Consider the following 27,672-nt stretch of genomic DNA (forward strand, 5'->3'; position numbering starts at 1 on the left):
GTGTGCATGTGTGTGTGTATCCATGTGTATATATATATATATGTGTGTATGAATACATCTATTTGTATGTGTGTGTATGTATATTGTGTATGTATCTATATGTGTATGTGCATGTGTACATGTATGAGTCAAAGGTGAAAGCTTTGGTCAGTCTACCCCAGAGGAATTTGGAGTTAATAGGATGCTTCCTCTTCCAGGACCAGCAATATGGTACACCTTCAAGGATGCAGAGAAGCCACTGTTTGGAGAAACCGAGAGAAACTTTCAGCTTTTCAGAACATCTGTAAACAGAGGCAACAAGGGTAGACCCTAAGTAGAGGACTAGGTAAAGTTTCCAGGATGTATTGTCAGAATAGAAACTGTTGCTAATAACATCTGAGCAGCCCAGCACAAATCACAAACACCAGGCTCTAGGTAAGTAAGGTGCCTCATGATTAGGGAAGCAGATCCCATGGGAAGAGAAGTCCAGAAGTTTCAAATACCAAGGCTCTCTTTTTCAAACATCACCTTCCCCAGGCTTAGTTTAGTTTACTTCTGACTTTTCCCAACCCACATCACATAAACTCTTTCTCATTTGTTGGCTTGCTTGTTTGATATAAGGTCTCATGTAGCCCAGGTGAGCCTCAAGCTATAGCCGAGGCTGACCTTGAACTCCTAATCCTCCTGCCTTGTGCATTCTGAGTGTTTCCTAGTAGTCAGATTACAACTATGAGCCCCCACACCCAGTTCCTCACAAGGGCATTTGCTATCAGCAAAAGCAGGCAATGAAAATGGGAAGGACCATCAGAGAAATGGGCCAGAACCCTTGTGAAACTCTTTCAACACACTAGCATGCTCTGCAAAGCAGGAAACATTCAGCAAACAGCATGTTCACTGCCCTTGGGGACTCAAAAGAACCTCCCACATAGGCCCTGCCACACCCCACTCTCCTCCCTTGAAATGAAAGGCAGAGAAGTGCAGCCCAAAGGACAAATGTCATCCTTATCCCAATGGTGGCTTCTGAAGGAGTTGAGAAAGTGGATGCAATGCAACAGCTCTGCCAGGAAATGTCACTAGGGTCTCCAGAACTTCCCTGGTGCAGTGACCACCTCAAGGTCACCACCGAGAAGAGCATCCTTCAAGCCACTTCAGATAAAAGGTCCCTGAGGAATCTGAAGCCAATGTAGCTAGCATTTAAAAACAAATTTAATAAATAGCACTGAAAGGAAAACAAACTTAGAGGGGATTTTTTTGCAGCCACTTCTCTTCTGGTTTTTTGTTTGTTTGTTTGTTTTTTGTTTGTTTGTTTGTTTTCCTTCTCCAACTTTTTTCTCCTGTATCTTTCAGCAGCAAAGAAAATATGGACATGCCTGGAAAACTGGTCTAGCTGAATTGGCATCCTCAAATGGAGACACCAAGCAAAGAGAGGTTGCTGAGAGAAGACAGGCCCTCCCACTTTCAGACTGCACATCTAGAAGTGTAGCCATCGAAGAAGAGATGTCGCAGATTCTGTTTTTCACTCATCACCCCCCACAAAGTCCATCAGTCCCCAAAAAGATGGCCTCCTCCACTTCTGCTTATCCACACATAGTTCATGTTTAACAGGGGCAGGAAAGGGGGGGGCTCAACCTGGTATCACCATAAAATACACTACTTTGGAGGATTTCACACTAAGCTGAAGTTTGACTTCCCTCAGGAAAACCGTTCCCTGATGCAGCAATTTAAACTGACAGCAGCATTGGGGGAGGGGGTATGCCACACTTTGCTTTCTGTTGCTGTGACAGGCACTGTGTCCAAAACTAGCTCGGGGAAGGAAAGGGTTTATTGAGTTTACAGTTTATAACAATCCATCAAGCGAAACCAAGGTAGGAACCCAGAAGACAGAATGGAAGCAGGGACCTGCTTACTGACTTGCTCTATGACTCCCAGGGATGGAATTGCCCATGATGGGCTAAACCCTCCTGTACAGTTGAAATAAATTAAGTTTAATTAAATTAAAATCAAATTTAATTTAAAATGTTTAATTAATTAAAGAAATGCCCCCTGGGCATGCGCAAAGGCCAATCTGATGGAGGCAACTCCTCAGATGAGGTTGCCCCTTCCCAGACTCTCATCTTATCAAGTTGACAAAACAAACCAGCACAGCAGGGAAGCACCCAAGCACATCAGGGAGTGAGTGCTGCTTCTACACACCCCAGGAACTCACTCAGAGATGATCATTACAGAAAATAGTCACCGCCAAGTACACAGTAACTATAGCTCCCTAAAGGCACAGCTTCTAGCTTAGTTGTATTTCTTGGGACTCATTCAAACAGTCTACTATTCATTTAGATGGGTGCTTCCCTGGGTTATCTCAAATGAGAGCCACCTCACTCTATCTGAAATCGAAAGAATATGGGTTCAATAAATGTTAATAATTTAATTTTAAAGTGTCATCTGTCTGTGAGCTCTCAATAAGAAGTGTAGCTGGAGTTACTTCCCCTGCAGGAACTGAACAACTTCCCATCTCTCCAAGTCCCATGTCCCTTCACGCCCCGCAGGAGATTCAAGAGGGAAGCATGGGGGCAAGACCAACACAAAGTTCAGAGTGTACTGCGATTCAAACGTCTTCCCTAGAGCTCATTGCTGGTTGGATGTGAGAAGCTAGGGTCTCTAAGACATGATTAGGCACAAGGTCTTTGCCCCAGCAAGCAGAAGAATGCCTCTATCATTAGTAAATAAATCAACTTGTTATTATGCAAGTAAGATGGTAACAAAATGGTGATTTGGATCCCCTCCTGCCCCCCTATCTTCTAAGCTAACCTCTACACCTTCCTGTGCCTGGTCCATTTCATTTCTAAGGTTTGATCTGTTTCTTGATCTTGGATAAGTCCTAACTTTCCACATTCTAACTCAAGTTGGTTCTGAACTACGTGATAAGAAAGCATGTCCTTGAAATGTCTTACCCTGCCAGCATGTGCTTGGGGTTAATAGCAGGAGCTGCCATGTAGGGAGCTGACTTGTCTGTGGTATGTGGTGTTACCACCAACAAGAGATGGCCAGCCTCACTCATTCACTGCCCTGTCCTTCCCCAGAGCCTCAAAAACACAAAAGATCTAAAAGCAAGCTGAAACAGGGGCCTGATAGCCACCAAATGTATGTAGTGTCCACTGTCTCTCCAACAGGACCTTGCTCAATCAATGAATGGGTCAGCCTCATCCTGGACTCACTTCAGAGATGAGAAGGCAGAGTGAGGAAATGGGGAAAGCCTAGATAGATACTCATGGGAAGAGGCGCAGGCTTCACCCATCAACTAAGGCTTTGAGTTCTGAATTTCCTAACCGCTGGCCACAGGACTTGCCAGCCTTCTATGTATTGGCTATTCAGGTATAAAAATAATAATGATAATAATGGTAACAATGACAATAATAGCATCCATCCCACTGGGATGTGTGTATGTGAGGATAAAGATTGTATGATGAGTCCCCAGAGCCTAGCACCCAGCACACTATGTAGATATGCTACATTATCTCTTTTTATCTAAATCTATATTTAATCAATTATCAGTTCGTAGAAGCAGATAACACTCCTAACTCATTACCCATGAGAGAGGAGGCTTACCAAGTGCTAATGAATCCCTGTGGTTAAATCCATACTTGAGTCTAACTTGCTGTCTGAGAAGGAATCTAATGATTGCAAGACATTGGTGGAGGAAATCATGAGGTGTTCTTTCTCTTTCCTTACCAGAGATTTCTGGGGTTGCTTTTAAACCTCCATACATCTGCTTACTTCTTGTGAAAACAACTGCAGGCCAACACAGGAAAAGCCTTAGAGATTAGCCTGGACAGTTGCCACAATGCATTGCAGAGGGATATACAAGGAAGCTATGGGGCTAGAGAGCAACAGGCAGGGGCAGTGGGCTGCCAAAGTAAACCATTGACTGACAGTCAGGCACTCTTTGAGAGCTTTACACTTCAACACCATACTGGCCTGCTATCTGGGGCAGCATAAAGACAGAGGGTGGTTATGCACACACATGAGCCCAAACCTCAATTCTGACTTAAAACAGAGTTAGTTGAAGTCGTAGTGAAATCCTTAGTTGGTATAGCTGGGAAATTGTTTGGAGTACCCACCTAAATCCATATGGGAAAGTATTGCTAAAGATTTACAAAGAGAAGACATAAACAAGTCTGCTCCTCTTTTTTAGTCCCAATGATAAACTAAGGGACAGTTCCACTAAGTTTACTCTGGGAAACCAAGAATATCATTAGGCTTACTTTTAGAGCAGTGGGGGGCAGGAGAAGGGGGTTTACAGCAAGGAAGGAGCACGGGTGACCTGAAGCAGCCACACTGGAAGGTCTGAATCCAGCATGGATGATGACCACCCCATGGCAGTATAGATGAGTCCCCCTCCCCTAGTCTTTCTGACATATATGCTCTAAACCTTCCCAGAGACCTGGAGGTCAAGGGCAATTGGGACAGAATTGCATACAGCTAGTTGGGAGAGGTTGCTAGACACTGGGGTAACAGTTACATGACTCCAACAACTCCTTCTGTGAGGGAATGCTGGCAAGGCCAGCTATGGTGATCTTTTGTAACAACCCCAGCTGAATTCCAGAGGTGGTGGCTTAGAGGACAGTCTCATACAACAGGAAGAAACACAATAAAAGGATCTTTCCCATTAAAGGCATATCCTGCAAAGTGCCTGAGTATGAAGAAGTTGTAAAGTGTCATGAAGAATACATGGGTGTTGAGACATCCATGTCTTAGAAGTGGAGAGGCATTGATGAAATAATGTTATTAAGTGAGCCGGTTTTATGATAGACACTTCTACAATATGGCTCGGAATCTGGAAGAGATGTCTAGTTTAAATCTGCCAATGGGTTGTACAAATGGGGGAAGCAACAAGAGTCCTACCTATATATTGTACTTATGGACCACAACTATAATCATCGTCATCCAATGATCCTCAAGGGTGTAACAGTGGCATGCATACTTTGGCAATAACCAAAAATTCTCTAAGTATATGTGAGACCCACTCAACAAGAATGAAATCATGCCTGGTACTGGAAATCTAGACTATCTGGGGCTAGTAAAGTGTTGGATCTTGGATAAAGAGAACCTACAACTGCTACTTTATTAACCTAGTATAATCTCTAACTGTATTCTAAATCTTCATCCTTATACTCACAGATGCGTATATTCTTCACTCCTCATCAAGGCAACGTCTATGTGCAACAGATAGAAAGCATTGCAGAAAACTCCAACCAATCACAATGCCAAGGACTGAAGCCCAGTCTCAACTGATAACATCAGCAAAACAACTTCCACTCCTAAGGCTCATTGTGGAAGAGGGATCAGAAAGATTGTAAGGGTCAGAGGAACAGAGAGTTTGCTGTGAGACTATGTCTCCTAGAAACGTCAGAAACTAAACCCATGAAGTCTCACCAAAGTGGCTGCCGAAACAAAACCCAAACAATGATGACACCAATAGACATGCTCACAAGAAAAGAAAAACCTCAGGAGGCTCCAATCCTACACAAAGAACTATGGACAACCAAAGAATGCTGAGAGCAGGAGAAAGAGTCTTCCTTGGGGAAAAGCACACCATCTGGACTTCTGATACCAAGTGGTAGGCCTTAAAAACATGTACAAACAAGTAACATTATACAGAACGAGCAGGTTGGTTTTTTATATATATATATATTTAGGAATAAACATACCCACATACACACACATGTGTAACAACAATTAAAGCAAAAGAGGCCATGAACATGAGAGAGGGCAAGGGGGTATATGGGAGGACTTGGGAGGGAGACAGGGAAGTGGGAAATGATGGAATTAATTGAAAAAAATAAGGAGATCACATAAAACTTTAAAGCCGGGCCAGCAATATGAGATGTCTCAGCCTGTAATGTTGCTGGCTGTGTGAGCCTGGCGACCTGAATTTGGTCCCCAGGACCCCATGAAGGTAGAAGAACTCATCTCCATGCATGTTCCAGGGCACTCTTGCCCACACACTCACATCGTCCCTCCTTAATATGATGTGTGTACAGACACACACCATACTAATCTTAAATTCAAGCTTACTCAAAACTTGTTCAAGCTTGGCAGCCATTGGTTCTTCAACTTGGGGAACCCAGAATTGAGCAAATGTTTGTGAAAATAAGGGGTTTCTTCTCACAAAGAGGGGAACTGCGAACGGTCAGGTTACCATGTGATCACGTCTCTTTGCACAGGCTGTTTCTGTCATCTTTGCAGCCCCTTCCAAATATACCTTATTCTCATCAGCTGTTAAGAAAATAGAGACCAAAGAATTTGAAATTTTAATTTAAAAATACCAAGCTTAAGAAAACAAAGTAGCCTGATTATAAACCACACACAGGCTGGGAAGATGGCTCGGTGGGTAAGCCCTAGGTATGCAAGCACCAGTAATGGAGTTCGGATAACCAGCACCCACATAAATGCCTGGTGTGTGATGGCTTGCCTGTGATCCCAGCTTTGGATGGGGAGCCCCAGAACAAGCTGACTAAGGCTAGCCAAGAGGTGAGCTCTAGGCTTGATTGAGCGATCCCACCACAATGGATAAGGTGGAAGAGTTATAAAGGATGAGTCCCAACATCAATCTCTACATACATGTGTACATACATGTATATGTACCTACACACACATCAGACACACAGAGACCAAAATGGAAAACAAATCCACATATTTTCTGAATTTAAAACCCACATCCATCTTTGGCTTGACATATACCAAATAATTTCATTTTTTTTTTAAATCTGCAGAACTATTTTTTATTCTTATTGGCCCACTATACCCAGGAAAACCTAAACTAGCCATGCCCACAGACACTCAGACACTAGCTACTCAGTGAGAGTTCTCAGAGGCAGAGACAAGGCTATGGTTATTATGAAAAAAAATCAGTGAGTCCAAGAAAACCTCAAGACTCCAACTCCTACAGCAGGGCCATCTATAGCAGGATCAAAAGCCTCCCTCAGCTGAAAGCAAAAACCATCCACCAGATGGCTCAGGGCTAGGACAGTGACACAGGCAAGACGGAACTTAAGGAGGAACTGACGATCTCAGTAATCAAGAAAAGTGTCATTTACAAACTAAGACACAATGCAAAAAACCCAAGGAGAAGAAGCAATCAGCCTTTCTGTAAGGACTAACGCAGATCACCATTTACTTCATAGGTAACCCAGTGTTATGACCCAGGGTTTTCAATCAGCTTGTGGTTCCCAAGCCCCTGTGGCCTTTGTCCATTCTAGGTATCTTTGGCAGTGCTGACAGTGGTGACAATGGGCAATACCGGCTCTTCATTTTGCCTTGAACTCCAGGATGTGGCTCTCCCCCATCCACCCCATCCCATCCCCCACCCCCCCACCCACATCATTTTGCTATGTTAGAAAGGAGAGCAGAAACAGAGCCATGAGAATATTAGATCATGTTAGTGACTTCACAGCTTTCTGTGGGTTAACCCCTTCCATGCTTACTCAGCACACAGCTGTTAGCAACAGCACACTTTGCAAATGGCTCTGTCTTTTTGGAGACACTGTGATTTGTTTTTTTTTTGGGGGGGGTGTTTTTTGTTTTGTTTTGTTTTTTGAATGACCTTAACAATGTTGAAATGACCTTGTTAGCCTCACCAGATCTCCTGCACGTAGTGAACAGCCCAGAACATGAAACTTGTTCTTTATTAACAGAGACATTAATAATTACTTTGACAACAGTAGAGAGGCTGGAAGGCTAGAGGCCGGGTACAGGACAATGAAAACCAGACTAGAGTCATTTGCATTTAAAAGGTTGCAAGAGCAATTAGCACCTCATTAATATGACATAGATGCAAATTTACACAGCTCCCTCTAGACCTCCAATTCTTTCCGCCCAACTAAGGAAAACAGTATATTAGGAAATACCATAAGATGCCCACGCAGGGCAGACAGGGGATGATTCCACTGTCCAGCCTCTTTGAAGAGGTCTGATAAGAGTCTTCACTCAGAGCTTGAGTGGCCACTTAACAGAGACTGGGCAGTGCTGTCAGATGAAAGGGACTATGGGAATTCCACAATCACAGCAGGCTGTGTTCAGTGAGGAGCCTGGCTGACTGTGGTTCATGGCAGGCGGTGACAGAACACAGAGACACCAAGGTGGCCCTCAGAAGGGCTGCTTCCATGCTGAGAGGGCAGAGGCTGGCAGGGAACTGCACAGCTGAGGGTTTATTTTCCATTGAAAACCCACAGCCGATGATCAAAGCAATCACCTTAAATAATTGATTTTCTTACACCAGTATGAAAAAAAAAAAGAATAAGAAACTGTGAACAGTGAAAGATATAATCTCACCACTAGGAATGAGAGGTGCTTGGAGAGATGGGGGCTCAATGCCCAGGGGTGTGACTAGGGTACCCTACATCAAAGGACAGTGTCCTAAAATAGCTCACCCTGAAAACACTTCACAGGATCCATTGTAAATAGCACCACTGATAAGAACACTTCAGAAGAGCATCGTTCTGCCTCTTATATTTATCACTAGCCCCTGGGGGGGGGGGGGTAAGGGGACAAAATAGCAGAAAGAGTACGGGATAACTGGAGACAGAGTAACTTCCTATGGGTACAATATCCCACTACTGCGGTTTCCTGTTAAAATACGGTAAGCACACACGCCTGATACACTCACAAACACAAGCCAAACATACACAGTAGATGCACACACACAAACAAACGTGCTTGCAACCAAATACATTCATACATACTTACAAATATACAAAATATAATAAAAAGCACACAGAGAATTCTACTCACATACATACATACAAATATACACTCACACATGCAAACACATACAAATACACAGAGCCTGTAATAGAATATGCCCCTCTCAACAGTCCTGGGTCTTCCACATCATGTCAGTGTGGTAAGGTTTACAGCACACAGTCTAGAGATATGGGGGCAACAGGCTCTGAGCCAGGACCCTGTGTAGTATCTCAATTGCATGGTGATCCACAATGGAAATCAAACCCAACAGCATCGAAGGGAATATTGGGCCCTTGTGTGTTCAAACACTGCAGTGCACCATGGATGGTTGTGGGCAAATGCCCACCTCCAAGAACGCCTCACAGGGAATAAGACAGACATATCTCAGCAGGTTTTCACCATCATTGCCAGGATAAAAAGAACCAAGCAGAGAGCTGAGGGCCCCAAAGGATGAGAACATTTCAATAGCACCCAGGAGAAATAGACGTCCTACGCTGGAAGAAGCGGCAAGTGTGAAGACAGTCACAAAGCTGTGTGGTCAAAACAGAGGTCAGGCCGTGGTGAGAAGAGCCAGGATGAAAGTGGAAAAGGAAGTGGGAGCTGGCCCTGAGAGGAGTCAGAGCTGGAGCTTGGTGATCAATAGGATGGACCCCAGGATGTCTCCACAGGTGATGGATCAGATCTGAAAACCCCACGATCACCTGCTTTCACTGTGAGAATCCTGTTCCATCCATGGCCTGATGACCTGTTTCACCACTCTGTTCCCTGTTGTCTGCCTCGAGGGATCCACACAGCTCTGTCTTCTTCGGCACTGAATCGGGAGACAACAAGGGGTGATGTCAGACATGAGAAACACAGGGGAGCCAGGAGAATGGCTAGAGCATCCCATGACTAGAAACTCCACACACATCCCAGCAGAGGAGCCTGCTGCAGAGCAGAGTCACCCAGCTTACAAGAGCTAAATTCCTCCACACCCTGACACAGACATCTGAGCAAGGAACCTCCCAAGCCAAAATGTGTTGTTTTCAGTCTGGGGTGAGCTTTATTAGGAAAAGTTTGATTTTATACACTCAGAACTACATGCATAGAAAGGTAGATCCCCAGAATTCATTTATATCCCACTTGGTGACTATGATTTTCTTTCTTTTTTTAATATATATTTTTAAAGAGTTATTTTTTATTTTCTATATTCTTTGTTTACATTCCAAATTATTTTCCCTTTCCCAGTTCCTACCTCTCCATAAGTTCCCTAAGCCCTCTTCCCTCTGCCCATTCTCCTATCAACCCCCTCCTACTTCTCTGTCCTGGTATTCCGCTACAATGCTGGAACAAGCCTTTCCAGGACCAGGGCCCTCTCCTTCCTTCTTCTTGGGAATCATTTGATATGTGAATTGTGTCTTGGGTATTCAGAGTTTCTGAGCTAATATCCACTTATCAGTGACTATTCCAAGTGTGTTCTTTTGTGATTGGGTTACCTCACTTAGGATGAAAATTTCCAGATCCAACCATTTGCCTAAGAATTTCATGAATTCATTGTTTTTAATTGCTGAGTACTATTCCATTGTATAAATATACCACATTTTCTGTATCCATTCCTCCATAGAGGGACATCTGTGTTCTTTCCAGCTTCTGACTATTATAAATAGGATTTCTATGAACATAGTGGAGCATGTGTCCTTATTGCATGTCAGGGAATCCTCTGGGTATATGCCCAGATTTTCTTTCTTCTTTACAAGGGATCTCTGGAGTTCTTGGAATTCTAGAAGTTCCGCAGATCAGTACCAGTGAAGGGAGCAGTCCTTCACTGCTGTTGTTAGCAGAGCCCTGGCAGTGGAATGAATTTGATGGAGATGTAACATCTCCATCAGGGTAGATTAACCTACCAGGTGTTGTAGGCATCCTTTATCAAAGCAAGTTACAGAAGACAATAGCATCCTGGACAATACTGTATAGGGTCACCAGGAGAAACAGATATCTAGCGAGACTGATGGCAAATGCAGAACTCAGAGGAGGATACTTGAGACACAAGGACTTAGCTGTTACTAAAATTATAAGCCATAGGGTGGAGATATGGCTCAGTAGGTAAGAACACTCACTGTTCAAACATGAGGACCTAGGTTTGAATCCAACCAGCCAAGTGTGACTATAACCTCAATGTCGGGAGGCAGAAATAGGGATCCCAAAAGCTTTCCAATCAGACAATAATTGAAACAGGAGCTTCAGGATTCTACCTTGAGGTAAAAAGCCATAGAGCAGGACACACATGTGCCTCCATGCACACCAGAGTATACACCTGCACATACATGTGCCCAAACAAAAGTACACCATTACACACAAGCACAGAGAGAGACACATGGACCACAATTGCAAGTCACATCCCCATTTTCTCAAGAGATTCCTCCCGCTCCCCATTTTATATGACTGTTCCTGGCAGTATTAGTTTTAAGGATGTTTAAAATACTGAAAAGAAAAAGAAACACTACAGATAAGCCATATTCTCCCAACCACATGCTGACCACACCCTGATTAGCTTCAGAGATAAGATGGCATCGGATGGGGTGTGTTCAAGGCGAGATGGTCATATACTACACCCAAATTCTCAACACCCAAGATTAGCAACTACTAATATTTTGTCCATATTTGAATTTTGTATGCATTTAGGTTTCTACTACAACTATTTGCCTAAGAATTTCATGAATTCATTGTTTTTAATTGCTGAGTACTATTCCATTGTATAAATATACCACATTTTCTGTATCCATTCCTCCATTGAGGGACATCTGGGTTCTTTCCCGCTTCTGGCTATTATAAATAGGATTTCTATGAACATAGTGGAGCATGTGTCCTTATTGCATGTCAGGGAATAATGTGCATGTCATTCTTATTAAAGGAAGAGAAAGAGAAAAAAGAGAAAGAGGAAGACAGGAGGAGTTAGTTACATGTACATGATGGAGACCCCTCTCCATCCAGTCAACCCAACTCTTCTCCAGGAAACAGATCTCCACCTGGACACATGCACCTATCTGGGCATTAAAAAAAAAAAGTCATTGTTCTATGTGGGCTTTGTTGCACAGACATCACACTACGCATCTTGTTCAACTTTCCTCTCTTGTTCTCTTGCCACTTTGGCTCTGAGATGTCCCCATTTTGACATAGACTGAGCTACTGAAGTGTTTTTACTAACTGTGCATGTTTCCATCTAATGAGAACAACAATACACACATACACACACACACACCACACACGTGCATACACCCACACAGACAGACACACACCCTGAAAGGAACTTTTTATTGCAATAATACTGCAATCAATTCTCCATCACTGTGTCTTCATGTGCATATACCAGTGGTTTCCCAAACTCTGTTCCTAGAAATGGTACTGCAGAGTCATTATCAGGCATGCATATTTTTTCATTACTAGGAAATGACCAATGATACTCCAAATTTAACCCTCCTCTCACCAGTGGGTAATGGTGCCCATCTCCCCACCTTAATGCAAACACTTAGAACCATTCCTTATATCTAAATTTTTGTCAACTTCTGTCATTACTTTTAATCTTGATATCTTACTTTCCTAAATAGTTTGATTCTGTTAGCAAAGCTGAACGCCGATGTCTATGTTATTAGACATTGTTCTCTGTCTACACAGTTCATGTCCTTTATCCAATTTTCTCTGTCTCTCTGTCTCTGTGCCTCTGTGTGTCTCTGTCTTTGTCTGTCTCTCTGTCTCTGTCTCTGTCTCTGTCTGTCTCTCTCCATCTCTTCTTTTCAACCTGCAGCTTTTTCCATATGTTGAGTCCTAAGAATGTTTGGTGCTGGTTAAACTTAGCATTTTATAACCTCAATGGTCACTAAGGGGTTATTCTTGGCTATGACCTTGACTGTGTTTGATATTTATCTATGTGGGAAAACTCTTCATGTTTTCTTGTCAAGTTCTACAGTGTTCTATTTAGGTCTAGCATGAAATCTCTCTGGGATAGTTAGTGTGTGTGATCTGAGTTCATTGTGATGGTATTTTCCAAAAAGATGTTGGTGAACTATCAGAAATATTTGTTTGATTCGTTGGGTTCTGTTTTGTTTTTGTTTTTTTTTTATTCGATGTATTCTTTATTTACATATCAAATGATTTCCCCTTTTCTGGGACCCCACTCCCCACAAGTCCCATAAGCCCTCGTCCCTCCCCCTATTCCTCCATCTACTCCTTCCCACTTCCCTGTTCTGGTATTCCCCTACACTGTTGCACTGAGTCTTTCCAGAACCAGGGGCCACTCCTCTGTTCTTTTTGGACATCATTTAATATGTGGATTATTTCTTGGGTATTCCAAGTTTCTAGGTTAATATCCACTTATCAGCGAGTACATACCATGATTGATCTTTTGAGACTGGGTTACCTCACTTAGTATGATGTACTCCAGCTCCATCCATTTGTCTATGAATTTCATGAATTCATTGTTTCTAATGGCTGAATAGTACTCCATTGTGTAAATATACCACATTCTTTGTATCCATTCCTCTATTAAGGGACACCTGGGTTGTTTCCAGCTTCTGGCTACTACAAATACGGCTGCTATGAACATAGTATAGCATATGCCCTTATTAGATGCTGGGGAATCCTCTGGGTATATGCCCAGGAGTGGTATAGCAGGGTCCTCCGGAAGTGCCATGCCCAGTTTTCTGAGGAACCGCCAGACTGATTTCCAAAGTGGTTGCACCATCTTGCAATCCCACCAGCAGTGGAGGAGTGTTCCTTTTTTCCACATCCTCGCCAGCACCTGCTATCTCCTGAGTTTTTGACCTTAGCCATTCTGACTGGTGTGAGGTGAAATCTCAGGGTTGTTTTGATTTGCATTTCCCTAATGATTAATGATGTTGAACATTTCTTAAGGTGTTTCTCAGCCCTCTGAAGTTCTTAATGTGAAAAATCTTTGTTTAGCTTGGTACCCCACTTTTTAATGGGGTTATTTGGTTCTCTAGGTTCTACCTTCTTGAGTTCTCTGTATATATTAGATATTAGTCCTCTGTCAGATTTAGAGTTGGTGAAGATCCTTTCCCAATCTGTTAGTTGACATTTTGTCCTTTTGACAGTGTCCTTTGCCTTACAGAAACTTTGTAGTTGTATGAGGTCCCATTTGTCAATTCTTGATCTTAGAGCATAAGCTATTGGTGTTCTATTCAGGAACTTTTCCCCTGTGCCCATGTCCTCAAGGGTCATCCCCAGTTTCTTTTCTATTAGTTTCAGTGTGTCAGGTTTTATGTGGAGGTCCTTGATCCATTTGGAGTTGAGCTTAGTACAAGGAGATAAGAATGGATCGATTCGCATTCTTCTGCATGCTGATCTCCAATTGAACCAGCACCATTTATTGAAAAGACTATCTTTTTTCCACTGGATGCTTTCAGCTCCTTTGTCGAAGATCAAGTGACCATAGGCGTGTGGGTTCATTTCTGGGTCTTCAATCCTATTGATCCGCTTGCCTGACATTGTACCAATACCATGCAGTTTTTATCACTATTGCTCTGTAGTGAAGTTTGAGGTCTGGGATACTGAATCCCCCTGAAGTTCTTATACTGTTGAGAATAGTTTTAGCTATCCTGGATTTTTTGCTATTCCAGATGAATTTGAGCATTGTTCTTTCTAGCTCTATGAAGAACTGGGTTGGGATTTTGATGGGGATTGCATTGAATCTGTAGATTGCCCTTGACAATATGGCCATTTTAACTATATTAATCCTGCCAATCCATGAGCATGGAAGATTTTTCCATTTTCTGAGATCTTCTTCAATTTCCTTCTTCAGAGATCTGAAGTTCTTGTCAAATAGGTCTTTCACTTGTTTGGTTAGAGTCACACCAAGATACTTTATGCTGTTTGTGGCTATTGTAAAGGGTGTCATTTCCCTAATTTCTTTCTCAGTCTGCTTATCCTTTGAGTATATAAAGGCTACTGATTTGCTTGAGTTAATTTTGTAGCCAGCCACTTTGTTGAAGTTGTTTATCAGCTGTAGGAGTTCTCTAGTAGAGTTTTTTTGGGTCACTTAAGTATACTATCATATCATCTGCAAATAGTGATAGTTTGACTTCTTCCTTTCCAATTTGTATCCCTTTGACCTTCTTATGTTGTCTAAATGCTCTGGCTAGGACTTCAAGAACTATATTGAAAAGATATGGAGAGAGGGGCAGCCTTGTCTAGTCCCTGATTTTAGTGGGATTGCTTCAAGTTTCTCTACATTTAGTTTGATGTTGGCTACCAGTTTGCTGTATATTGCTTTTACTATGTTTAGATATGGGCCTTAAATTCCTGTCCTTTCCAAGACTTTTAGCATGAAAGGATGCTGAATTTTGTCAAATGCCTTTTCAGCATCTAATGAAATGATCATGTGGTTTTTTTCTTTGAGTTTGTTTATGTAGTGGATAGCATTGATGGATTTCCTTATATTGAACCATCCCTGCATCCCTGGGATGAAGCCCACTGGATCCTGTTGGATGATCGTTTTGATGTGTTCTTGGATTCGGTGGGCAAGAATTTTATTTAGTATTTTTGCATCAATATTCATAAGGGAAATTGGCCTGAAATTCTCTTTCTTTTTTTTTTTTTTTAATTTTTTTTTATTCGATATAATTTATTTACATTTCAAATGATTTCCCCTTTTCTAGCCCCCCCCCACTCCCCGAAAGTCCCGTAAGCCCCCTTCTCTTCCCCTGTCCTCCCTCCCACCCCTTCCCAGTTCCCCGTTCTGGTTTTGCCAAATACTGTTTCACTGAGTCTTTCCAGAACCAGGGACCACTCCTGCTTTCTTCTTGTATCTCATTTGATGTGTGGATTATGTTTTGGGTATTCCAGTTTTCTAGGTTACTAACCACTTATTAGTGAGTGCATACCATGATTCACCTTTTGAGTCTGGGTTACCTCACTTAGTATGATGTTCTCTAGCTCCATCCATTTGCCTAAGAATTTCATGAATTCATTGTTTCTAATGGCTGAATAGTACTCCATTGTGTAGATATACCACATTTTTTGTATCCACTCTTCTGTTGAGGGATACCTGGGTTCTTTCCAGCATCTGGCAATTATAAATAGGGCTGCTATGAACATAGTAGAGCATGTATCCTTATTACATGGTGGGGAATCCTCTGGGTATATGCCCAGGAGTGGTATAGCAGGATCTTCTGGAAGTGAGGTGCCCAGTTTTCGGAGGAACCGCCAGACTGCTTTCCAGAGTGGTTGTACCAATTTGCAACCCCACCAGCAGTGGAGGAGTGTTCCTCTTTCTCCACACCCTCTCCAACACCTGCTGTCTCCTGAATTTTTAATCTTAGCCATTCTGACTGGTATAAGATGAAATCTTAGGGTTGTTTTGATTTGCATTTCCCTAATGACTAATGAAGTTGAGCATTTTTTAAGATGCTTCTCCGCCATCCGAAGTTCTTCAGGTGAGAATTCTTTGTTTAACTCTGTACCCCATTTTGTAATAGGGTTGTCGACCATATAATTGGTCACAAGACAGATCTCAACAAATATAAGAAGATAGAACTAATCCCATGCCTCCCATCTGATCACTATGGAATAAAAGTGGTCTTCAATAGCAACAGAAACAACAGAAAACCCACATACACGTGGAAATTGAACAATACTCTACTCAATGACACCTTGGTCAAGGAAGAAATAAAGAAAGAAATTAAAGACTTTTTAGAACACAATGAAAATGAAAACACAACATACCCAAATCTATGGGACACAATGAAAGCAGTGCTAAGAGGAAAACTCATAGCCCTGAGTGCCTCCAAAAAGAAAATGGAGAGAGCATACATTACCAACTTAATGACACACCTGAAAGCCCTAGAACAAAAAGAAGCTATTTCACCCAGGAGGAGTAGAAGGCAGGAAATCATCAAACTCAGGGCCGAAATCAATCAAGTAGAAACAAAGAGAACCATACAAAAAATCAACAAAACCAGGAGCTGGTTCTTTGAGAAAATCAACAAGATAGATAAACCCTTAGCCAGACTGACCAAAGGGCACAGAGAAAGTATCCAAATTAACAAACTTAGAAATGAAAAGGGAGACATAACAACGGAAACTGAGGAAATCCAAAAAATCATCAGATCCTACTACAAGAGCCTGTACTCAACACAACTGGAGAATCTGGAGGAAATGGACAATTTCCTTGACAGATACCAAATACCAAAATTAAATCAGGACCAACTAGACCATCTAAACAGTCCCATAAAGCCTAAAGAAATAGAAGGAGTCATAGAAAGTCTTCCAACCAAAAAAAGCACAGGACCAGATGGTTTCAGTGCAGAATTCTACCAGACCTTCAAAGAAGAGTTAACACCAATACTCTTCAAACTATTCCACAAAATAGAAACAGAAGGAACACTACCCAATTCCTTCTACGAAGCCACAATTACGCTGATAGCAAAGCCACACAAAGATCCAACAAAGAAAGAGAACTTCAGACCAATTTCCCTTATGAAATTCTCTTTCTTAGTTGGATCTTTGTGTGGTTTTGTTATCAGCATAATTGTGGCATCGTAAAAGGAGTTGGGTAGTGTTCCTTCTGTTTCTATTTGGTGGAATAGTTTGAAGAGTATTAGTGTTAGGTCTTCTTTGAAGGTCTGATAGAATTCTACACTGAAACCATCTGATCCTGTGCTTTTTTTGGTCAGAAGGCTATCTATGACCCCTACTATTTCTTTAGGGGTTATGGGTCTGTTTAGATGATCTATTTGATCCTGGTTTAATTTTGGTATTTGGTATCTGTCTAAGAAATTGTCCATTTCCTCCAGATTCTCCAGTTGTGTTGAGTACAGGCTTTTGTAGTAGGATCTGATGATTTTTTGAATTTCCTCAGGTTCTGTTGTAATATCTCCCTTTTCATTTCTAATTTTGTTAATTTGGATACTTTCTCTGTGCCCTTTGGTTAGTCTGGCAAAATCTTGTTGATTTTTTCAGAGAACCAGCTCCTGGTTTTGTTGATTCTTTGTATGGTTCTCTTGGTTTCTACTTGATTGATTTCAGCTCTGAGCTTGATGATTTCCTGTCTTCTCCTCCTCCTGGGTGAATTAGCTTCTTTTTGTTCCAGGGCTTTCAGTTGTTCCGTTAATCTTCTAGTGTATGCTCTCTCGAATTTCTTTTTGGAGGCACTCAAAGCTATGAATTTTCCTCTTAGCACTGCTTTCATTGTGTCCCATAGATTTGGGTATGTTGTGCCTTCAATTTCGTTAAATTCTAAAAAGTCTTTGATTTCTTTCTTTATTTCTTCCTTTACCAAGGTATCATTGAGTAGAGTATTGTTCAGTTTCCATGTATATGTGGGCTTTCTGTTGTTTTTATTGTTATTAAATACCACTTTTACTCCATAGTGATCTGATAGGAGGCATGGGATTATTTCAGTCTTCTTATATTTGTTGAGGTCTGTCTTGTGACCAACTATATGATCGATTTTTGAGAAGATACCATGAGGTGCTGAGAAAAAGGTATATTCTTCTGCTTTGGGATGAAAAGTTCTATATATATCTGTTAAATCCAATTGGTCCAAAGCTTCAATTAGTTTCACTGTCTCCCTGTTTAGTTTCTGTTTTCCTGATCTGTCCATTGATGAGAGTGGAGTGTTGAAGTCACCCACAATTATTGTGTTAGGTGCAATGTGTGCTTTGAGCTTTAGTAAAGTTTCTTTTATGAATGAGGGCGCCCTTGTATTTGTTCAGGATTGAGAGTTCTTCTTGTTGGATTTTTCTTTTGACCAGCAAGAAGTACCTTCCATGTCTCTTCTGATGACATTAGGTTGAAAGTCAGTTTTATCTGATACTAGAATGGCAACTCCGGCTTGTTTCCTGAGACAATTTGCTTGTAGAATTGTCTTCCAGTCTTTTACTCTAAGGTAGTTTTTGTCTTTGATACTGAGGTGTGTTTTCTGTATGAGGCAAAATGTAGGGTCCTGTTTACATAACCAGTCTGTTAGTCTATGTCTTTTTATTGGGGAATTAAGTCCATTGATGTTAAGAGATATTAAGGAGTAGTGGCTATTGCCTCCCATCATTTTTGATGTTAATTTTATACTTGTGTGGTTATCTTCTTTTGGGTTTGATGAAAGAAGTTTAATATCCTGCTTTTTCTAGGGTATAGTTTCCCTCATTGTAATGGTGTTTTCCCCCCTATTATCCTTTGTAGGGCTGGGTTTGTGGAAAGATATTGTGTAAATTTGGTTTTGTCATGGAATATCTTGGTTTCTCCATCTATAGTGATTGAGAATTTCACTGGGTATAGTAGTCTTGGCTGGCATTTGTGTTCTCTTAGAGTCTGCATGAGCTCCGCCCAGGATCTTCTAGCTTTCATGGTCTCTGGTGAGAAGTCTGGTGTAATTCTGATAGGTCTTCCTTTATATGTTACTTGCCCTTTTTCTCTTACTGCCCTAAGTATTCTCTCTTTGTTTAGTACATTTGGGGTTTTGATTATTATGTGACAGGAGCTAGTTCTGTTCTGGTCCAGTCTGTTTGGAGTTCTGTAGGCTTCTTGTATATTCATGGGCATCTCTCTCTTTAGGTTAGGGAAGTTTTCTTCCATAATTTTGTTGAAGATATTTGCTGGCCCTTTAAGTTGTAAATCTTCACTCTCATCAATGCCTATGATCCTTATATTTGGCTTTCTCATTGTGTTCTGGATTTACTAGATGTTTTGGGTTACAAGCTTTTTGCATTTTGCATTTTCTTTGACTGTTGAGTCCATGGTTTCTATGGTATCTTCAGCATCTGAGATTCTTTCTTCTATCTCTTGTATTCTGTTGTTGATATTTGCATCTATGGTCCCTGATTTCTTCCCAAGGTTTTCTATCTCCAAAGTTGTCTCCCTTTGTGCTTTCTTAATTGTTTCTACTTCTGTTTTCAGATCCTGTAAGTTTTTGCTCAGTTCCATCATTTGCTTGTTTGTGTTTTCCTCTAATTCTTTGAGAGATTTTTGTGTTTCCTCTTTCATGACTTCTACCTGTTGATCAAAGTTCTCCTGTACTTTTTTAATTGATTTTTGCATTTCCTCCAAGCTACAAACTTCTGACCCATATTGTCCTGAATTTCTTTAAGTGATTTTTGTGTTTCTCTTGTAAGGGCTTCTAGCTTTTGATCATTTTTCTCCTGAATTTCTTTAAGAGATTTATGTATGTCCTTCATGTGTTCCTCTAACAGCATCCTTACCATTGCTTTTAAATCCAACTCTTGTTTTTCTGGTGTGTTGGGGTATCCAGGACTTGCTATTGTTGGAGAATTGGGTTCAGATGCTGCCATAATGCCTTGGTTTCTGTTAGTAATGTTCCTATGCTTGCCTTTAGGGATCTAGTTCTCACTGGTGTTAGATGGTCTTATTGTCACTAGCTGGTGCCACAACCTATTGTGGGCCTTTAGGGCTATTTCCATGACACTGGATGACTGGGTTTCCTCTGGCACAGATTACTGATATGCTGCCTTCCTCTTTTGTGCCTTTGGAGCCCTGCTCAGTCTTGCCTCAAGAAATGTTATACTTGGGTTGTCAAGGTGAACCAGGTGTTCTCAGACTGCTCTGTTATGGAGCAAAGATGGTGGGGGGGGGGGGGTCACTCCCTCTGTTGATTCTTATGTAGGATACAGGCCCCACAACCGACCGGCTGGCAGATAAACCGCCTATGTTCTCAGGTCCTGAGCTCAGGCAGACCCCTAGAGATTTGCGCCCCCAGAGATCTTAAGCTCAGGATAATACAGTACCTAGTGATGCTTTTCTGCCCTGGCAGGCCACAAAGATGGCCACGGGAGTTGCTCCCTCTGCTGTTCTCTGCGAAGGATATAGGCCCCATAACCTACCAGCTGGGAGATGAACCACCTGTGTGCTCAGGTCCTGGGCGCAGGCAGACCTCTGGCAGTTTGCACCCCTAGAGATCTAAAGCTCGGGGTGATACAGTACCTAGTGATGCTCTTCTGCTCTGGCAGGCAGTGAATATGGCTGCAGGGATTTTCTCCCTCTGCTGGTCTCCAGGCAGGACACAGGCCCCATGCCCAGAGGTCTGGCAGATGAACTGCCTATGCGCTCAGTTCCTGAGCGCAGGCAGACCCCTGGTAGTTTGCACCCCCAGAGATCTAAAGCTCAGGGTAATACAGTACCTAGTGAAGCTCTTCTGTTCCGGGGAAGCAGCGAATATGGCTGCAGGCCTGTTTTGTTTTTATTTGCTTGTTTTGCAACACAGGCTAACCTTTAATTCATTTTTCAAAGTCACAGGTCTCTGCCTCTTGATTGCTGGGATTAAAGGCACGTGCCACCATGCCCTGCAAGTCAGAACTTCTGTGTGGCCCCTTAAGCTTTTCCTTTGCTGTCTCTCCATATCCCTTTCCTCCAGGTATTGTTTACCTGTACAGCTTTACTACACCACTCTGTCAAAAAGCATTCTTGTTTTGTGAACTTGAGGTTGGAGCTGTGATGTGGAGACCGCTCAGGTCCTCCTCCTCTCTCATCTCATTGGCTCTCCTCCCCAGTCTTTGTACATAACACTTCAGTGGTGGTTTAAGGATTCCATGTTCTAAATAACTTGGATTTAGATTGCATTTGCTGGGGGGATTATTTGGAAAGAGCACTAGCTTCACAAAGTCATTATTTCAGTGCCCAAATGCCATCTCTCCCTCCATTCCAGAAGCCTTAACCTTCTTCCCCATAGAAGTTCCCCATCATTTTTATGCAATTATGAGCCACATATTGCCTTGTAGGTCTTCTGCTGGTTTCTACCATACATGCAAGTTTCAAGATAAATACTGAATTTTTTTCCAAAAGCAAAGAAACTAGGGCTAGTGCCTGTGAAGGAAGGATGACAGTGCAGATAGACAGGCCTTCCAGATGAGATAACAGAAAGTCACATGCCAAACACTGAAGGGTTTCCTCTGGTCTGCGTGGCTCGGGTGTGGACGTTTGATAGCAGATGATGCAATCAGATGCCTGGGAAAAGGTCACACTGGGACTCCTGAAATACATTGTCAAGATCAACATGATGGCCAGGGAGACTTCCTCTCCCCATACTTCTGTTTAACCTCAGTGGCTTCCAATGGCATTCCTCATAAAGCTCTCCTGATTCAAGTGGCTAGACAGAGAGGCAGCCATGTCTCCCAACAGGACTGGTGCCTCAAGAAGGTAAAGAGAAAGAAAGGAACAAGTGCTTGTGTTTTATGGGATAGACAACGACTTTCTAGACTCCATTAGACAGAAGGAAATGGGAAGAAAACAACAGTTAAGAGAGATTCAAGTGGGAGAGCCTCGAGGACCTCCATGGAAAAGGTCCTAGCAAGTAGAGGACTAGGCATGAGCTACCAAGTGGATGAATCCTAAAACAACCTGAAGGAACTACTGACATGAAGCTAAGGGGTTTCCAAAATGGGGCTAGCCTTTGATCATTCCATATTCCCAAAGACCCGGAAGTGTTAAAGAAGATAGAACAACCCATAATCAATCCATGGCCCAAAGATATGGAAAACAGGTGAAAGAGAAATACCCCGAGACAGCTGCACCAAAGACCATCCTCCTGTCAACACACAACAGCAAGGCAGACAACCTTCCAAATGCCACCTGTAAGAGCGGATGTGCATCAGAGGACAGAGCTTCTGCAGTGGATACAGACAGGGTTGCCCTTCCCACAGATACTACAAGGAGGGTCCCTGCCCACAGCTCTGCTTTAGTGTCCAATATTCACCAGAATAAAAGCATTTACTATAAAAAAGACCATAGGCTCCTCATCACTCTTGATTGACAGTCAACACCAACAGTGTAAACCATTTTCAGTAGGCAAAATAATTCTTCACCCCCAAATATGCATCTATATCCAAATCTGTGTGTCTCTGTCTGTCTTTGTCTATCTCTGTGATTCCTAGCCCCCGTGAGTGTCACCTTATTTTTTTTAGCATCACAGAACATTTAATTACACATTTAATTCACATCAACCACCAGACATTGTGATACTTTTGACTACTTTCTCTGATCAGCAAGAGTCTCTTCTTTTTTTTATTTATTTTCTATATTCTTTGTTTACATTCTAAAAGCTTTCCCCTTTCCCAGTCCCCCCCCCCCCCCCGCCCATGGCCCATAAGTCCTCTTCTCTACATCCATTCTCCTATCTTTCCCCCTCCCTTTTCTCTATCCTGGTACTCCCCTACAATGCTGGATCAAGCCTTTCCAGGATTAGGGCCCTCTTCTTCCTTCTTCATGGGAATCATTTGATATGCTAATTGTATCTTCAGTATTCAGAAGTTCAGGGCTAATTAATATCCACTTATCAATGATTGCATTCCATGTGTATTCTTTTGTGATTGTGTTACCTCGCTTAGGATGATATTTTCCAGTTCCATCCATTTGCCTAGAAAATTCATGAATTCATTGTTTTTAATTTCTGAATAGTACTCCATTTTGTATATATACAACATTTTCTGTATCCATTCCTCCATTGAGGGATATCTGGGTTCTTTCAAGCTTCTGGCTATTATAAATAAGGCTGCTACAAACATAGTGGAGCATGTGTCCTTACTGTATGCTGGGGAATCCTCTGGGTATATGCCCAGAAGAGGTGTAGCAGGGTCCTCTGGAAGTATCATGTCCAGTTTTCTTAGGAACCTCCAGACTGATTTCCAGAGTGGTTGTACCATCTTACCCACCAGCAGTGAAGGAGTGTTCCTCTTTCTCCAGATCCTCGCCAACACCTGCTGTCTCCTGGATTTTTAACCTTAGCCATTCTGACTGGTGTGAGATGAAATCTCAGGGTTGTTTTGATTTGCATTTCCCTAATGTTAATGATGTTGAGCATTTCTTAAGGTGCTTCTCGGCCATCCGAATTTCTTCAGATGAAAATTTTTTGTTTAGGTCTATACCCCATTTTTTAACAGGGTTATTTGTTTCCCTGGGGTCTAACTTCTTGAGTTCTTTGTATATATTGGATATTAGCCTTCTATCGGATGTAGGGTTGGTGAAGATTCTTTCCCAATCTGTTAGTTGACGTTTTGTCCTTTTGACAGTGTCCTTTGCCTTACAGAAACTTTGTAGTTGTATGAGGTCCCATTTGTCAATTCTTGATCTTAGAGCATAAGCTATTGGTGTTCTATTGAGGAACTTTTCCCCTGTGCCCATGTCCTCAAGGGTCGTCCCCAGTTTCTTTTCTATTAGTTTCAGTGTGTCAGGTTTTATGTGGAGGTCCTTGATCCATTTGGAGTTGAGCTTAGTACAAGGAGATAAGAATGGATTGATTCACATTCTTCTGCATGCTGACCTCCAATTGAACCAGCACCATTTATTGAAAAGACTATCTAATTTCCACTGGATGCTTTCGGCTCCTTTGTCGAAGATCAAGTGACCATAGGTGTGTGGATTCATTTTTGGGTCTTCAATTCTATTCCATTGGTCCACTTGCCTGTCCCTGTGCCAATACCATGCAGTTTTTAACACTATTGCTCTGTAGTATTGCTTGAGGTCTTGGATACTAATTCCCCCAGAAGTTCTTTTACTGTTGAGAATAGTTTTAGCTATCCTGGGTTTTTTGTTATTCCAGATAAATTTGAGAATTACTTTTTCTAACTCTGTGAAGAACTGAGTTGGGGTTTTGATGGGGATTGCATTGAATCTGTATATTGCGTTTGGCAAGATGGCCATTTTAACTATATTAATCCTGCCAATCCACGAGCATGGCAGATTTTTCCATTTTCTGAGGTCTTCTTCGATTTCCTTCTTCAGAGACCTGAAGTTCTTGTTGTAAAGATCTCTAATATCAGATAAAATTGACTTTCAACCTAAAGTCATCAAAAGAGACACTGAGGGACACTTCTTGCTGGTCAAAGGAAAAACACACCAAGAAGAACTCTCAATCCTGAACATCTATGCTCCAAATGCAAAGGCACCCTCATTCATAAAAGAAACTTTACTAAAGCTCAAAGCACACATTGCACCTAACACAATAATTGTGGGTGACTTCAACACTACACTTTCCTCAATGGACTGATCAGGAAAACAGAAACTAAACCGGAACACAGTGAAACTAATTGAAGCTTTGAATCAATTAGATTTAACAGATATATATAGATCATTTCACCCTAAAGCAAAAGAATATACCTTTTTCTCAGCACCTCAAGATACCTTCTCCAAAATCGACCATATAATTGGTCACAAGACAGACCTCAACAAATATAAGATCGAAATAATCCCATGCCTTCTATCAGATCACTATGGAGTAAAAGTGGTCTTCAATAGCAACAAAAACAACAGAAAACCCACATACACATGGAAACTGAACAATACTCGAGACTCAATGATATCTTGGTCAAGAAAGAAATCAAAGACTTTTTAGAATTTAATGAAAATGAAGACACAACATGCCCAAATCTATGGGACACAATGAAAGCAGTGCTAAGAAGAAAACTCATAGCCCTGAGTGCCTCCAAAAAGAAAATGGAGAGAGCATACACTAGCAGCTTAATGACACACCTGAAAGCCCTGGAGCAAAAAGAAGCAAATTCACCCAGGAGGAGTAGAAGGCAGGAAATCACCAAACTCCTGGCTGAAATCAATCAAGTAGAAACTAAGAGAACCATACAAAGAATCAAGGAATCCAGGAGCTGTTTCTTTGAGAAAATCAACAAGATATATAAACCCTTAGCCAGACTAACCAAAGGGCACAGAGACAGTGTCCAGATTAACAAAATTAGAAATGAAAAGGGAGATATAACAACAAAAACTGAGGAAATTAAAAAAAAATCATCAGATCCTACTACCAAAGCCTATACTCAACACAACTGGAGAATCTGGAAGAAATGGACAATTTCCTAGACAGATACCAAATACCAAAATTAAATCAGGATCAAATAGATCATCTAAACAGACCCATAACCCCTAAAGAAATAAAAGGGGTCATAGAAAGTCTCCCAACCAAAAAAAGCACTGGATCAGATGGCTTCAGTGCAGAATTCTATAAGATCTTCAAAGAAGACCTAACACCAATACTCTTCAAACTTTTCCACAAAATAGAAACAGAAGGAATACTACCCAACTCGTTCTACGAAGCCACAATTATGCTGATACCAAAACCACACAAAGATCCAACAAAGAAAGAGAACCTCAGGCCAATTTCCCTTATGAATATCAATGCAAAAAATACTCAATAAAATTCTTGCCAACCGAATCCAAGAACACATCAAAATGATCATCCACCACGATCAAGTGGGCTTCATCCCAGGGATGAAGGGATGGTTCAATATACAGAAATCCATCAATGCAATCCACTACATAAACAAACTCAAAGAAAAAACCATATGATCATTTCATTAGATGCTGAAACAGCATTTGACAAAATTCAGCATCCTTTCATGCTAAAAGTCTTGGAAAGAACAGGGATTCAAGGCCCATACCTAAACATAGTAAAAGCAATATACAGCAAACCAGTAGCCAACATCAAACTAAATGGAGAGAAACTTGAAGCAATCCCACTAAAATCAGGGACTAGACAAGGCTGCCCTCTCTCTCCATATCTTTCCAATATAGTACTTGAAGTTCTAGCTAGAGCAATTAGACAACATAAGGAGGTCAAAGGGATACAAGTTGGAAAGGAAGAAGTAAAATTATCACTATTTGCAGATGACATGATAGTATACTTGTCCAAAACTCCACCAGAGAACTCCTACAGCTGATAAATAACTTCAGCAAAGTGGCAGGTTATAAAATCAACTCAAGCAAATCAGTTGCCTTCCTATACTCAAAGGATAAGCAGGCTGAGAAAGAAGTTAGGGAAATGACACCCTTCACAATAGCCACAAACAATATTAAGTATCTTGGTGTGACTCTAACCAAACAAGTGCAGAAGTCTCTTCTACCAATGGCTTTCATGGCTTCCACTGCAACATTTTTCTTGCCAGACATAGCTCATTTTCAGCCTGAAATATCACCTCTTCTACTTGGCCACCCTGAAGAAAGTCTTCTAAATTTTTTAACATCTGGTTCTGCTTTGACCACACCCAGCTTCTCATTGGTGTTCTGTTCCCTGTGTTTTCTATAGGTGCATGTTAAGGGAAGTGCTTTAGAAGGTGAAGAATCTCTGTATACAATACTATTAGCCTCTCGTGTGGCATGTTACACACAGCCAATCCCACCAGGTCAGCTGTCTGCTTCAGCAAACTCATCATAAAAGTACCTGGAGCCTCCAGTCCCGGTGTCACCTTCTATGGGACTTGGTAGGTGGGACTAAGGGTCCAGATACAAGGCAATTATTCTGGGTTATCAGTAGAGGCTCTAAATCCTCTCTCGGGTGACCATTTGAAAGAAGGAGACAGGGAGGGCAAGGGGTGGGAGGAAAGATTTGGTGGATGATGCCAAAGAGAAATAATGTGGCTGTGGAAGAAAAGCCTGGAGCAATCCAACCACAAGTCAAGGAATGACAGCTGCCACCAGAAGGTGGAGGAGTCTGGGAAGGAGTCCCACCAAGAACCTCCTGAAAACATACATTTCTTGATCCTGACTGGTAATTGGCACTTGCTACATCCTTTTGATGTTTAGAACTGGTTTAACCAACCAATTGTGGATTTTAGCTACCAAAGTGTATGATTTATTAAGATAAGTATTAGGGCCTTAAATCTTCTTCTTTTATTTTTTCTTTAAGACGGGGTTTCATGTAGCCCAGGCTGGCCTCAAACTTTCTAGGTAGAAGATGATCATGAACTTCTCATCCTCCTACCTCCACCTCCCAGTCACCACAATTATGATCATATATCAACATGCCAAGTTTTATGGTGCTTAATATTGACTCTAGGACAGTGGTTCTCAACTTATGGGTTGTGACCCCTTTGGAATCAAATGACTTTTTCACAGGGTCACCTAAGACCATCAGAGAACACTGATATTTACGCTATGGTTCACAAGAGTAGCAAAGTTACAGTTATGAAGTAGCAATGAAACTAATTTTATGGTTGGGGGAGGTCACCACAATAG

At 41.7% G+C, this 27,672-nt stretch overlaps 1 long non-coding RNA gene across 2 annotated transcripts in view; it reads right to left on the minus strand.

Annotated features, from left to right (window-relative positions):
- The window catches only part of LOC127687424 (uncharacterized), a 139,102-nt gene that overhangs the window by 17,893 nt on the left and 93,537 nt on the right, over positions 1 to 27,672 (minus strand). For both annotated transcript variants that reach the window (XR_007978382.1, XR_007978383.1), the window contains one exon: positions 9,417 to 9,526. This is a non-coding gene — a long non-coding RNA (uncharacterized LOC127687424). The remainder of the gene's footprint in view (positions 1 to 9,416; positions 9,527 to 27,672) is intronic.

This window comes from Apodemus sylvaticus, chromosome 6 (genome assembly GCF_947179515.1).
Source record: "Apodemus sylvaticus chromosome 6, mApoSyl1.1, whole genome shotgun sequence".
NCBI lineage: Eukaryota > Metazoa > Chordata > Mammalia > Rodentia > Muridae > Apodemus > Apodemus sylvaticus.